This window comes from Hippichthys cyanospilos, chromosome 15 (assembly GCF_059441005.1).
Source record: "Hippichthys cyanospilos isolate Australia breed blue-spotted pipefish chromosome 15, RoL_Hcya_1.0, whole genome shotgun sequence".
NCBI lineage: Eukaryota > Metazoa > Chordata > Actinopteri > Syngnathiformes > Syngnathidae > Hippichthys > Hippichthys cyanospilos.
In genome coordinates this window covers 6,209,038-6,223,209 of record NC_142383.1, presented here as the reverse complement: position 1 = coordinate 6,223,209, position 14,172 = coordinate 6,209,038, and positions in this window count along the sequence as shown.

Below are 14,172 nucleotides of genomic sequence, written 5' to 3'. Positions count from 1 at the left end.
ATCAGACCTTGAATTAATTACAACAACAATAAAATACAAATTAATACTCATTGTGTAAACTGAGAGCAGCCTCAAGGAAACAGTCAAAACCCTGAAAACGGATGTTGCATCTGCAACTTTTTTTTTTTTTTGCTGATTATCTGTTATTTCTAAGTCTAACCCTATTAGTCCAAATGTGGTCCATTTATTTTATATTATAAAATATTGAAAAGCCTCAGCTGAGAACCAATCTACTTACTTTTCTGAACACTTCAACAGTATGAGATTTATTTATTTATTTTTTGCGAAAAGTATACAATAAAGAGGCATCTCTTCCTTATTCTGTGGGGGCCATGTGGCATTAATCATTTTAAGATTAAAAATCTGGGATGCCTTTTTTTCCCCAAACAATAATTGTTATTTTGTGATTTGGCGCGATTTTAAATTTTGACTTGTGAATAAGCACCATTCTTTGCGTCTTTCATGTCTATCCCAGATGGGCCCTCTCAGTCCACAACTCAGCGCGGGGGTGAGCAGCGGTGGCGCCGACCCGATGACATTTAGACACAACTACTGTATCACTCAACAATGTTCAACCCTACGCACTGATCCCTTCCTCCTCTGAATGCTCACTCGTCCTTCCTCATTGCGCACACCTTCCTCTCATGATGAGGCCTTTGCTTTTGCCGCCATGTGTTGCCAAAAGATGTTTTTATTTTTAAAATTGTGACGCACACTCGAGGTATTAATTTTACAACTTTAATTGTGCATATAAAGAATCCACCCAACTTGTGTCTTATCCTGCTTGTTTGTCCGTTCTGGCAAAAGCAGGAAAAACCTCCGAATAAATCAAAGCGAACTTCCCATCTGTCCTTTGGTGGCACCGTGTGCTGTTTTTAGCCAAGCGTTGGCAGGGATGTCAACAGGAATGAAAGAACATTATTTGGGTAGGTAGGTATTGTTTCTTTGTTCATTTGCAGGATTATAGAGAATTCCCAGCATGACATTGGACATTTGATAACAGTTGCGTATAGAATTAACTTAACTAGAACTTAAAAGAATCAGTCAGACTCACCAAAATAAGATAAAACAACTATGGTTCTATTTGCAACTACTTGAGTTGATTTTTTTTTTTTTTTTTTTTAGCTAGCGTCCACCTGTGCCCCCTCGGTCCTCTCATGTGTGGCCTTGCGCTGTAAACCACACACGGTGTTGAAAATACTTCCCCGGTGTCCATCAATTATGGGCAACAAGTTAGTAACAGACAGCAAAAAAAGATGAGACAGAAGAAAAACACCACCATGTGAGTCTGTCTGGTGCAAAGTCCTTATCTTTGATCTTTCTTGCAGATCTTGTACATTTGAGGTTCGTTTTGGTGATATTTGTGACGCCTAAAAAGCAGGGAGGTGTGTTGTTAGTTGTGGTGGGGGGTATAGCAGTTGTTTGATGTGTGTGTTAAGCTGTCACAGACAGCATGCGCACATGGAAAGAGGGTGGGGGTGTGGGCTAAATGTTGGGGGCTGTGCAGACAGCTGGTTCCTCAAGGCTTTTTTTGTGACAGCTTATGAGTCATTCATGAGATCACCAGTCTCCTACAAATGTACCTGTTGCTAAACCTAGCATATGTAGCATTCATCTATTAGCTATATGATTTGGTGGTATGGCTTTAAAATGCAATGACAGACAATGTTACCTCATGCATAATGGGACAAATGGCCAATCAGCTAATGGCTTCATTATCCTTATCAATTGGCCTTAGCGCTTTGCTCAAATCCTCTAGCGACTCAGGTTGCTATGCGGCTATATGTTACTATTCCAATTAGTGGTTTGTTAACATTTGTTGATTCTCAACTCTCAAGAACTTTCCTACGCATCTTTGTGTAAAATCGGCATTGTTGTGTTGCCGCTTATTTTTTTTGTGTACCTTGCTATAGTTTAGCATACTAATAGCCAGCATGCTAGCATATACTGTAGTCCATAGGTTTCAAACTCCAGTCCTCGAGGGCCGCGATCCTATATGTTTTTGATGCTTCTGTCATCACCTCACCTGAATCAAATTATTAGCTCATCAGCAAGCTCTGCAGGAGCTCGAAAATGATCCTAATCATTTGAATCAGGTGTGTTTAAGAGAGCAGTATGGAAAACATGCAGGTTTGCGGCCCTCGAGGACTGGCGTTTGAGACCTATGCGTAGTCAATTCTCCTATCGGACCATTTGTTGGAATGCTAACAAACAGCATTTCTCATTATGGTAATAATTTAACAGTTCTAAGTCTTGTGGCATCATTTGATTTATTTCTAGATTTCAGTCAATGGTTTTCCTTAGAAGTCAATTCAGTAACATTTTTGTATTTGAATAGATAGTGATGAATGTTTACTTTAATCGATGTGGCATAATTGCCATTGCACTTAGTTGTTGTGTAGTTAGGTCGCTATTGTAGTTTAGCAACCTAATAGCCAGCATGTTAGCATATGATCAATTCTTCATCCTGACTATTTGTTGGAACGCAAGTCTTAGTCCACATTTCATTTGATTCTAGATTTTAGTTCAGCATTTCCACAGCTGAAAGTGTGAGTTTAAGTTCACAGTGATAAACACTTTCTTTCATCAGGCATCTAATTACATTTATGCTGCAAAGACAGGCACCCAAGGAACTAGTAATTTAGTACTGTCAGACACTTTGGCTGCATTTACCCTAATTGTCAAAAAACATCAAGCAGTTGCCACCAGCCTGTGAGCCTCACGGGTAGGAGGTGGTTACACCTTTTGTTAGCTACGATAAATTTGACCTGTTTCAGAGACAAATGAATGGTTGGAGAGTGTTTAGCTAACGTGTGAGCACAATTAATCAGTTGCGTAAATGTCTAGGAAGTGTTTTGGAAAAAATAGTTTTGGGTAAGGACAAGAAAGTGGTGTTCTGTAGAATATGCACTCCAGATCATATTGTAGCAATATTTATTAAAATGTTGAGTGACATCATGGCCATTTTTTGGCGGTAAAATAATTTAAGTTGTGACTGTAAAAAGCTAGTCAATGACACAACACTCAGGCTGTAAATAACCATTTGTTCAAAAGGGAAATATTGTATTTTATTTTTAAATTTACAGCATTAATTGTACATTCCAGTTTTGTGTTGTGTTTTGTCTTATATGTTTTGTAGGGAATAATTTTATATTTATTGTGCATTTGCTTGACCATATTGAAGCTTTTTGCAGCAAGAGACTGTAAATTTGTCAAACATAATAGAGGAAACTTGAGATGGAAGGTTTCATATATATATATATATATATATATATATATATATATATATACTGTATATATACACTGTATACATATATATGTGTGTGTGTGTGTGTGTGTGTGTGTATGTATGTGTGTATGTATGTGTGTATGTATGTGTGTGTTTGAGCTTTGTCAGCCCTAAAAAGAAATCAACAATGCAATCCCGATGCAAAAAGTAAACATGTTTCTTGCCTCCAAATCAGTGTTTTGATAATCACAGCAAATATTTATTTTTGATTACTCAAGACAAACTCCGATTCACCCACCATTGTCTACAATGGAACAATGTCATCACTATGGACTTCCTTGAGGTCGTTAAACACATGTGCACGAGGTGTTTGTCCGACCTAATGAACCCCATGACCCGAGTAGACATCTCGAGCAGCTTTTCCTGATGAGCTGCTCACCTTAGCGGTGGGGTGGTGGGGCAGACACATGGAGGTCCGGCTTCTGTTTGGGGGTCGGCCGGGAGACTGTGTTGATAGCAACCTTCCTGCTTTCCACTTGTTGTCTCCTAAACCAGAAGTAGCCCAGATGAAATGTTTATCTGATATAAGAATGAGGAGATGGAAAATCCCCGATCGTGTTCATGCAAAAAAATATAAATAAGTCAGATGTGAACTTACGTGACAAACATTTGGATCAGAAGCAATACATATCAGTTGAGCTTGTTTATACAGGTGACGTGTTGGGTCAGTGTTTGCAGTTGTGGTCACTTCCTGTTCCAAACAAAAAGGAGCAGGGGTGAAGGAGCATCACGTCCAACCTGCAGAAGAAACACTTTTAATGCATGACAATCTGTCACTGCCTTACTGGGGAGGGCATTTATTTTTGAAAAAATCCCTCTAACTTCATGCATTCAATGGCTGTCAATTACGAGAGTTGTAAGCTTCCACTGTATTTTGTTCTTCCGACTTAGTGAGTACACGTACAATTCTGTGTGCTCAATTCAAAAAGAATCTCACGAAGGCCATGCCATTATTCCCGTGGGAAAGTGTGACAAAGAAAAAGTCCAAACAATGTGAGAATTATTTTAATATTCTCTCCAGGATTTAGGAAGCTTTAGCGTGTGTGCCTCCATACGTAACATGAACCGTTTTATGGACCTTTGCGGACGTCTAAACTTCAGAAATGTTAAAACTCGAGCGAGTTTGGTTTCAAGTGTCACAGATGAGAACACACGTGCACTAAATACAAGCATGCATCCAATACAAACATACACACACATACACCTACACAGAGTGTGTAAGACTCGCTGAAACACAATAAGCTATTGTAACCTCAAACCCAGAGGTCTTGACTCCCATGTGCTTTTGTCATTAGTTTCAATTATAAGGCTATGAAGTCAGCCTGTGATGACACGAACATCCCCTGCTGGGACAAAACACAAATTTGTAAAAATAATCCTGTAATCTACTATGTTGCTTTGTGTTGTTTGTGAAACACACTTTCATCATTTTCGAACAGTCTACATCTTTGATTATTTTTATAGATCTATTAACAAACTTGATATATGAACGCTGATGTTGACAAACGTTACCTATTTCAAGTATTCACCAGTGGTTTGCGCTTCGTTATAGCTGTGCCTAGCATAAATTAGCGACTAGCTAGTTAGCTACTGCCCCATATAGGCTGGCGTGTTAGAGGTAAATGCACACTTTGATGCTGACTGCCCAACACAGTTGCCGTTCCTACTGATCACATTTTAACAAACCATGCTGACTCAAATGTGCAGTTTCAGCCGGCAAATTTGTCTCCTGAACTAACATTTGTGAGGATGGATTTAGAGGAGGAAGGGAAAAATAGTGTGCAGCGAAGCACAGTTTAAATTATTATAAATAAATCATTTGAATTTAAAAAAATATATGAATTACTCTTGGGTTTATCATTGTTTTTCATACCCCCAAAATATATTTTTATCCAAATAGACGATATTTGACATTTTTGTAGGCTATTCGAATATCAAAAATAGCTGATTGCCGATAGCTGGTACCCTATTTGGGATATACAATATATACTCAGTTAAAAAAGGTGATGAGGTCTCTGAATGGGGCTTTTGAAGTTTGAAAAAAAGTATAAAATAAACAAAATTCTGAGCAACTTGGAACCTTCAATTCCTTGGTTGATTAGGATTAGAAATTATTGTACAGATCGTACATTTCCAAATTTTTGCTGCTTTATATTGGCATTATCATCATCAGCTCACAAAGCAGACTGCCTGACCAACTTTAGGGCAATCTGTTTTTATCAGCGCCAGGACAGGACTCTCGCTTTTTTTTTTGCAGTAGCTTTTTTTTTTTTTTCAATACTCTCGGTGTATCCTCTCCAAGCTCCCCCATTTCCTCCTCAGCAATGGTGGGGGATTGGATGGACGGGAAGAGGGGAGACAGTGGGGATGTGACCCAACAATTGCAGGAAGTGGCTTCAGATCAGCGCAAGATTAAGTGCAACAACTTGCTTGCTCACAAACATCTCCGTTGAGGAGATAAACACACGTGCGCACACACACACAAAAGTGATAAAAATAAGACCAGTGTTCAAAACACCTTCATCCCCGTTGGAGGGATAAACACACATGCACATGCAAAAAAGTGATTAAAAAAAGACCAGTTCAAAACATCTTCACTTTGCAAGTGACAGAAAAAGATGATACTTAGACTGGATAGTTACCTAATTTATTATGAGCCATTTTTTCAACCGTTGTTAGCCTAATATTTGATTTTTTTTCTTACCTAGAATTGAATGTCTGATGTAATTAAAAAAAAATACATCTTTGGTATTGAATGAGTTAGTGAAGATATATCCATCCCTCTTCATCGAATACGAATGGATAAACAACTCTAGGTGAAATTGTTTATTTATAAACAACTTTGTAACACTCTCAACTGTCATATAAGCATGAAACTAAGCTAGTTAATAATTTTTACTGGTATATTCTCCCTAACATGGATCACCAAATAAAAAATAAAGTAATAGCTGGCCTTGATAGTATGATTTTTCCCTTTAATTCCACACAGAACCTCAGTATGTTGTGACCATACCTCATAAGACCTCAAGACCAAAGAATTACATCTGCACGTTTTTTGCTGTTTCTCAAGTGTTCCAGACAACAGATATCACGTCTTAATAGTTTGGTTGAGCATCTGTGACCACGCTCATTGTTACTTCTTTATACTGTATTTTGTGAAATCTGGGTAATTATTGTGTCATTGTCAGTAGGGCTGGCAATTTTACTTAAAAACAAAATTACAGATTAAAAAAAAAAAGTTTTTTCTGTTGTTTTTTTTACCTTCTCCAATGTTATGTTTTTATTTTAGCAAGCATTCAACATACATAACTTCCTTATCGATTTAAAGTACAAAACAGCTGCCTTGCATGAAATACCTACAATAAACTAAGATAGCGTAGTGGAACTTTGTATGAGCTTGATACAGTGCAAACTCATTTTTTATTTATTTTTTTTTTAACTTTGACAAACATCGTAACTTGTATCACTTTAAAAACAAAACTGTTCAGATAAAGTGCTACCTATTTCGTTGTAGACCAGCTATTTTATGCAAGACCTGAAATGTGTGCTTGTTGCCCCCCCTTTTTTTAAATACATTTTTGGCAAGGAAGAGCAGCCTGTCCACTGCCGATTGCTTGAGGCATGTCCTGCTGCATGTGACAATTCCGCCCCAATATTTTGCACTGTATATACTTTGCTTGATCTTTAGCGATTCGCAACACGGCTGCTTCCGTGATCGTGCGCCATTTGCTCCAATCTTATCATATGTGCTTCCTTGTGTAAACGACTCCACGGTAAGTTGCTTTTCAGCGGGAGTTTGTTGGTTGACGCAGACTTGTTCCCCTTGGAGAGCCTGACATTATACATACTCAGGTAGTTGCCTCTATTTTAGCCATTGTCTACTCTACATGTGATTTGCCAAATTCTCTGGATCCGCATTTACATGTAGCCATCATAAACTGTATTTCATCATGAACTGTAGATTTATGTTATCATTCAGCTCAAATTTCTCAATTCAATTTGCCAACTCAAAGAAAGGAGAATAGCGAGGTTTAAATTGCTCTGGTCACATGTAGACAAGGCCTTAGTTGCCAAAATAAGTTTGTTGTGCTGTTGCCTTTTGTTACAACAGGCTTCGAACAAACATTGCAGCATTACTTGTTCAATGTCTGTTGTTCCAAACCCAAACGACTTCTTAACGACTGACGATGCAACTCCTGTCTTTTAGAAACAAACTGTTCGCTTTCTTGAGCCGTAGCCATGTTGCGCTAGCCTTCTGTTTGGTGTGAGTTTGAAGGAAACAGGACAAAGGCGGAAGCTATGAAATCTCATGAGGGTGAAAACATCAATTTTATATTTTTTAATAATATAAGTTTTATAATTTTTAAATGTGATCATAAGAAAAATATCGAAGTAATAAAAAAATACCACTATATCGCCCAGGCCATGTTTTCAGTAAAGGGGTGGGACTCAAACCTTTACTGTATACAAAAAAAAAAAAAAAAAATGGAAAGAGTATAACATTACTAAGGTGCCTTTACACAAGATGAAATGTGCCTGTAATTGTACAATATTGTGAACCGGCACTTTGAATAAAAAAAAGTCAAACAACCCTCAAAGATGCTTAAAAAAACATAAAAATAACCAATGAAGAATCATATGTTCCCTACAGGAAATGAGTGGCATTAAGGAAGAAAAAAAAACATGAAAATGTGTACAAATTAAGTCTGTATGCACAGTTTAGATTTATGATACCTGCAAAATTGCAACATTTGAATGTCTGTTCTTTAAGTTTTTGGGTACAAGTTTTTGGGTGGCAAATTTTTATTTTTATCTCTGACGTTGATCATGGAACCCAACAAAACAGAAGTCTTTTTTGCCCCACAGTCTAATTGAAGTGAAGGCACTACATTTTACGTGTTATAGTCAACTTACGCTGAGAGACCAATAAGAATGTACGGTTTTGTAATTGTTTTCATTTTTTATGTAAAAATAGCTTTCAAGTATATTTTATATTCATAAAGAAGAGATGGGAATGTTCGGTCTAACTAGCAACAGTAGGAATATGTTTCCATTATTACTACTGCAGAATACTTCCTGCAGAATGAATCAAAGGTTTATGATGGCAACATTTTGACAATGGAACAGATTACTTCCATTTCCCTTTTTTCCCAACCATGAGAAAATATGTCTCAAACAGACGAAAAGTTTCCACTGTATCATTGAAGTGGTGTTATTGGTGCCGTAAATAGACAATACGTTGTATGTAAATTACTGTACACACATAGCCCAAAACGGGACTCTATTTAGAATTTGGAAAAAGCAGCAATATTGCAGTGAATATTGATGCTAAAAGTTAAAAGATGCAAGTTGAGGAGGAGTATGGTATTATAACTAATATATGCTTGTGCATTTTAGACTCTTTGAAATGTAATGTTTTTTTAATAAAAGCAAAGAATTTTTATTAAAATCAAATGAATCTATTGATTGCCAAACAATTGAAAGATTAATCAAGTATTAAAATAATCATTCGTTGTAGGCTAACTATAATCCAAACTAAGATTTTTAATCTAGAATGTCACACACATACTTTTTTAATGTAAATAAATAACCACTTCAAGGATCGCCGAAAACAAAAACAAGAAATTTGAGAAGTGTGCTTATGCATGATGTGAAACCATTTTTGAAGTGTCAAAGTCATTTTATTAGATTTGCATTCGCAGGTAAAAATAGTAAAGATATTTTAAAAGACTCAGAGAGGTGGACTCAAATGCCAAACACAGTGCCCAGACAGGGTAATGTCTAACACACTTTTCTGATTTTAATGTGTAGACCATGAGCGCTCTACACATGCTTTCCTAATACTGAAGACTACTTCAAGAGGCCTCCGCAAGAACAATAACTTGAAAGAGTGCGCCAAGCAGAGGAAAAGGGCATCATCAATATTAAAGATGGAGATCCGGGCATGACGTCTCATATCCTACCACAAATCTTAATAAAGGAAAAAAAGCTGACATTCACTATACGTGTGGCCGGCTACCGTTATCCTGAGGAAAAACATTAAAAGACACACACGCTTCCTGGTCGTCGCGCATTGAAAGAGCATCTGTGATACTGCTGACCTACGCTGCCACTCCACTTCCTGTCCCACACGTGCAACTCTCCCTTCAATTTCTGTTTTCTGAGCAAACATGAAAAAGTACTACAAAGAAATGCAGAGGCAGGTCCAACTCCTAAAGAACTCTTTCAACGCCACGGGTGAGAATTCTCGTCATGAAAAATACTTAGTGTGTCAGCTACTTTTTTTTCATTAATAGAATGGATAGATGACACTTGTGGCCAGCGCTCCTCTTAATACTAAGCCAATCGAGCACTGTAGTGATTAGCTGTCACCTTTTGATGACGATGTAGCACTCGCTAGCTAGAAAGATGTGACCAGCCTCACCAAGAAGAAAAGCAATGCTGTGCAGTTGGGGAAAGGATTAAAACTGATCATAATCAAAGCATGTTGCCTAGTTGGCCAAATAATGGACACAAAGCTGATGAAGTAGATTCTGAGAAAGTGGTGTATGAATATGCATTATCTTACCTGTCGATAAGCGCATCTACGGTTTTCAAAATTGGGTCACAAAATTTAAAAGATTCTATGTCATCTGATGGCGAATTCAGAGACGTTGAGCCAGATTCGTCATTTGAGTGGATTCCGATATGGATCCACTGATCAGCAGAGATCCATCCCCTGACCTTCTGGAAAACACAGCCCTAAGTTGCAAGCTAGCTAACGTGTGGCATAGTGCTTTTTTAAATAGAGCCACAAACACAAACTGATTCCTCTCAAGTCCGGCCCTGATGTAGGGAAGCAAGATGAGTGTGCAAATTTTGCAAAGTCCACTTGCATCCGTTTCAGATGCCACTAAACCAAAATAAATAAATAAACTATTAGTGTCAAAGTTGTGCAGAAAACACATGTTTTCACAAAAAACCTTTCTCCTCATTTTTCCAAAATTGCTTCGTGGCACTCAAACGACATATTTTCAAAAAGTGATTATTCATGAACGGAATAAGGTAAAATTATACTTTCTTTATGTGAGTAAAAATATGGTGGAACCTATGTTTATATAGACATAGACAATAAATACTCTGTCGGCCATTTTTGAAATTATAGTGAAAATGCTCAAAATCGGCCAGCATTCTAGGGGTTCATTTTTCACATCATGCTTGGCACTGAAAGTGTTAACATGTGTACACAAGTTAACCATTGTGTATAGTGGATATAAAAAGTCTACACACCCGTGTTCCATTAGTGGGGGGAAGGCTAGATTGAGAAACATAATCATTAAGAAACGACACCCATATAACTGGAGACAAGTGTGTGTTCAGAATTAAGCAATCACATTCAAACTCAAAGCGCAGCGAATTGACACGTAATAAAGTTCAAATGATCCAGTAGGCTTTATCCGGCAATTTTATAATCGAATTACTATTTTATCATTGAATGATTGATTGTAATAAAATAATACAACAGGTAACAATGTTCTGTACAGGAGAGCAAAAAGTGGGATAAAGTAGTATTACATCTGTTAAATTAGTGGCATTGAAGTGACGTTGAGCTTGACAATTTTGATGTCATGAATCATATTTTACCATAATTATTAGTCATGTTCTTTATTTTCTGTAGTTAAGTTGGCAATTTATAGTAATAAATAAAAATAAAATAAAAATAATTTAAAAAAATGATCATCATAATAAACACAGCTGTTTGATAGCAATCATTTTCAGACTGATACAAGTACAAATACTTAACGCTTGAGAACTCATTGATATCGCTACCAAGTATCGATACCACTACTGCTTTACACAGTTTCCCCTCAAAAAAAACAAAACAAAACATCAAAAGATCATTTTAAATAAAGACCTTCCTATTCCAAAATTGTATGTTCTTCAATATTTCTTGAAATTAATGGGACTTTTCTATTTGTCTAATTTGTAATTTATAGTTCACAACTGTAAAATTGCACAGTCCAAAAAGGTTTGCTGACGTCACGATAATGGTTTGACCACCTACTGTTTTTGGTTTTCAAACTTAAGCATATTTTACAAAACATTTTATCTAAACATGTTTTAGATTCCTCGTTAACGGTATACAATAGCACGCAGTCACACATTAGAAACACAAAGAAGAAGAAGAAAGATAAGACTTAAGCAGCCACCTACTGGGTTTTTGTCTTATGTCCTTAACCTCCAAGTATATAATCCCCTTTTGGGTAGAGGGCACAGAGAGGGCACTGAGGGGATAAAAGGTGCAACTTTGTTACCAAAAAGCTCGAGACGAGCTTTACAGCTCACCGAGCCCAGACTTTAATCTCTTAGATGCTTCACACATATGGCCGCCTCCTCTACAATATCATCCATCCACCGCCCCACCCCCCCATCAAAACAACATACATCACATGCTCACTTTGCATTGCCATTGACAGAAGGGAATTCAGTTGAGAGTTGGTTAAAATATTGGGGCTGTCATGAAATTAACTTTTCGTTCCGTTTTCGTTTTTCAAAATTACATGCAGTGCCATTCAAAACCACTGCAAACATAGTAACAAATGTCCTACAAGCACAAAAATATTTTACACATTATGCAGAGTTGTAGAATACAAGACATTCCAGTAGTCATTTCTCTGTTTTGGTAATCCTGAGGATTTGCAGAAGCAAATACCTAAAATGCAATGTTGGTTAACAGTTGGTTCAATGATGCTGGTAAGCAGCTTTGTTTCTGCTTTAATGCCAATTGATAAAAAAAAACACACACACACACACACACACAAATAAATAAAAAAAGGACCAGCCTTACGATTTTGACATTTCTGACTCCATAGTTTTTTCTTTTTAGCCCTTTTCTTTTCTTTAAGCCCCTAAAAGCAAAAGTCAATATCAATTGATGTTGATAGCGCTCCTCTTTAGTCTTTCCGCTGACGTCCTTTCACATAAACAGCGCTCATACATAGTATTGAAAAGGTGGTTATCTGGCCATAAATATCTTTCACGGTCAAAGTATCACATTGTGAAACTAAAAAAATGCATAGGGACATTTGAAAAAAAAATAATGAAACTTGACTTAACCATCCTACAGGATATACAGTAAATTAACGGCTGTTCATTTTAAAAAGTGCACTTACCTTTAAATGACACAGAGATTCATAGAGTGAAGAAGGATTGTTACCAAGTCAACTAGTTCATAAATTGAACTTTTACACCTGTAAAATATCATAAGTGTAAACAAAAGAATTAATAAGTGTAGTGATTAATTATTCAATCAACAAATTGTGCACTCACCTTACGATGTTGGATATTTATGAACGTTCAGATGTTAAAGAAATCGTCAAAGGCCGAATTGTCAGAAATCTCTGAAAGATCATTCTGGCTGATTACCCTGTGGTGTGGGTTTTCTTAGTGATTTTTAAACACTGATCTATATGGAAAACAGTTGTGGCTAACAAGAGTAAAAATTTAGCCTATTAGCCACTGTATTTATGACTGCAAACATTGTTAATTCATGATAACCCAGCACAATTTGAAATATTTTTATTCACCTTAAAACATAATTTGTAATAATGGCTGGACGTGCAAAAGTATGCCACTCAACAAAGTACCACAAATACTTAGAGCTCTCAAGAGATTAAAAAAAAAATCTGACATTTAGATTTGTTTTTTATATATATTGTGTGAGTTATTGTGTGTCCAAAGCAATAAAACAGCAAGAAAGCAGTGACTTCAGCAATTTATTTTCTTTAACAGATGCAGTTGTAACTATTTACTTAGCTTCTTCATTTGATCCCAAGTGCTAACTGCCATCATTAGTTTCAACCCTCGGGTGGAATTGTGCTGTTTTCTTTTGACAATTACCAAATAATTACAAATTAACCTTAAATAAAAGTATCATTCATCCTACCGGTCTCAGACTTGCTCAAATGCAAGATGTTCCTGAGTTTAGTTTGGCAAAGAACTTTGCTATGGCTCGCTACATTAGCATCACTGTTGCTATCATTAGCTGTGACTGAAGTCGCAGCCGGGTGCTTTGCATTTATGTGGAAAGCTATGTGCACTTCTTTCACATTTTGACTCAATTTTCACATCTTCCTTTTGCTTCTGAAACTGCCCTCCCATACAAAACAGGAGCCTATCAGGTTTTGTCATACACAATGACAAACAGTATCCACTTCCAGTGTTGTGTAAAGTTACAGATTTAAACAAAATCTTTTACTTGAGCTGTAATTGATCACAATTAATCTGTTAATCTGGCATCCCTACACTGTTTTTGTGAACAATGTTTGATAAAGAGACAAGGGCTTGGAGGCATCTTATCTTCATCATTCAGAAGCCAAACAGCGCCAAATGAGGCGCAATGAAGCACGCTGTGGGAATTCTCCCCCATTTGAAATGCTAATTCGTGGCCGAGCTGAAAGAGCCGGAGAAACAGGTGTCTGAGGAAGTGTGCGAGGGTGCGGGAGGGTAGCGGGTGAATGTTCACAAACACAGGGTCTACTGTATTGGACTTTATTTCAGCTCAATGCGTGAGTGGCATTTTACTCTCGTTGCATTGTTTTTATTTAGGATTAAATGCAAGCATTGTAGACGGACAGTGGCCAGTCTTACAAATCATATAATTCAAAAAAATACTTGCATGAATGGATTTGACTTTGTTTTCACACCAAGCTCAAAGCCACAGCTTGGTTCAAGTGTCTATTTTTGGATTACAGGTATAAGGAGCAGTGGCGGCCATCTGAATTATGATGGAAATGCTTTCCATTTATATTAAAAAATGGGGCAGGGTGAGAAGTCCAGGGTTCCCCCTGCCTTTCTTCCACAGTCACTTCACTCGAGACTCTTATGCGGCCAAGTACTAAACA